The following is a 1,767-nucleotide window of genomic DNA, read 5'->3' as shown; positions in this document are numbered from 1 at the left end:
AGCTCTCTCAGGCAGGGACCAAACCACCTTCCACGTTCCGTCTCTGCAGCCCCCGAGGTGTGAGGGATGGCGCCTGTCCACAGTGAGGCATGTCTTTCCCCCGGTCCATTGTCTTCTACTGTTCACACAGGTCAGCCCTCAGTGCAGGACGGGGCTGCACACGCACCAGAAGGAGGGGTCATCCAGGCTGTGCTGGATGCTGGCGACCACCAGGGCTGACACAGGACCTAGCTCAACTGCAGCTGCTAATGGGATTCTTTTCTTTCTCCTTCCTTCCTTCCTTCCTTCCTTCCTTCCTTCCTTCCTTCCTTCCTTCCTTCCTTCCTTCCTTCCTTAACAGGCAGAGTTAGACAGTGAGAGAGAGAGAGACAGAGAAAGGTCTTCCTTCCATTGGTTCACCCCCCAAATGGCTGCCAAGGCCGGCGCGTTGAACCCATCTGAAGCCAGGAGCCAGGTGTTTCTCCTGGTCTCCCATACCGGTGTAGGGCCCAAGCACTTGGGCCATCCTCCACTGCCTTCCCAGGCCACAGCAGAGAGCTGGACTGGAAGAAGAGCAACCGGGACAGAATCCAGTGCCCCAACCAGGACTAGAACCCGGGGTACCGGCCCCGCAGGCGGAGGATTAGCCTAGTGAGCCGCGGCTCCAGCCTAATGGGATTATTTTCATCATCTGCTTCGAACCACTTCCACACACACAGAACCCTTCTAAAACGGCCAGTCACTGCTTTTCCAGGGGCCAGCCAGTCCCACCGTGACAGTAAGAGGCAGCACCCCATGACCTCACATGGGTGCCTCAAAGGATGTAAAGCTGTCGCCTGAAGCCTGGGCCTCGTGGGTTTCTTGCTGCATGCATGGAAGGAGAATGTGTCCCTGACACCTCCCGATTCTCTGCTGATTTGAAGGAGGCAGCCAGCCAGGTCTGCGGAACAGAAGCAAACTCTGCTGCAGGAGAAGCAGAGCAAGGAGCGGCTCACCCGGGGACAACAGCTCCTGGAAATGGAAATGGTCATTAAGGGACAATTAAAGAAGTCTGTCCTCTCTCGGGCAGCGTTTGCCGCCATCCATCCCAAGCACCTGGTCCACGGTGGGCCACTGTCACGGTGACTGTGCCTGTGCCTGCTGCAGGCTGATGAGACTCACGGTGGCCAGGACGAGCGAGGTCAGTGGCGGAGGCTGCCAGTTGTTTTCAGCGTTGGCTCCCACTTCTTCCTTCTGCAGGAACAGTCACGAGTCGTGACTGGGGACCAGGCACTGTGCCAGCTGTCACAAGGAGGCACTATGACAGAAGTGGTACGCGTCCTTGGGAAGTTCACAGTATAGGATGTGTCATGTAGTGTAGGTATACTTTAGGTTCCTGTGCTTTTAAAAAAAAAAATCATATCCTAACAACATTATTTCTTGTTGTTTTTTTTTTTAATTGTTTATTTTCACTGCATTTGAAAGGCAGTTAGATAGAGAGACAAAGAGAAATCTTTCATCTACTGTTCACTACCCAGATGCCTACAACAGCCAGGGTTGGGCCAGGTCAAACTCAGTCTGGGTCCTTCACATGAGCGGCAGGGACCCAAGTACTTGATCCATTACCTGCCTCCTCGCAAGGTGCATATTAGCAGGAACCTGGAATCAGAAGCAGAGCAGGGAGTCCAAGCCAGGCACCCTGAGATAGGATATGGAGTCCCAAGTGGTAGCGTCCTAACTGCTATGCCACAACGCTCACCCTGACTTCTACTTCTTATTTCAAAAGGGACACATATTAAAGCAAGAGAA

The sequence above is a fragment of the Oryctolagus cuniculus genome, chromosome 16 (assembly GCF_964237555.1).
Source record: "Oryctolagus cuniculus chromosome 16, mOryCun1.1, whole genome shotgun sequence".
NCBI classification, from domain to species: Eukaryota; Metazoa; Chordata; class Mammalia; order Lagomorpha; family Leporidae; genus Oryctolagus; species Oryctolagus cuniculus.
This window is presented reverse-complemented; position numbering follows the sequence as displayed.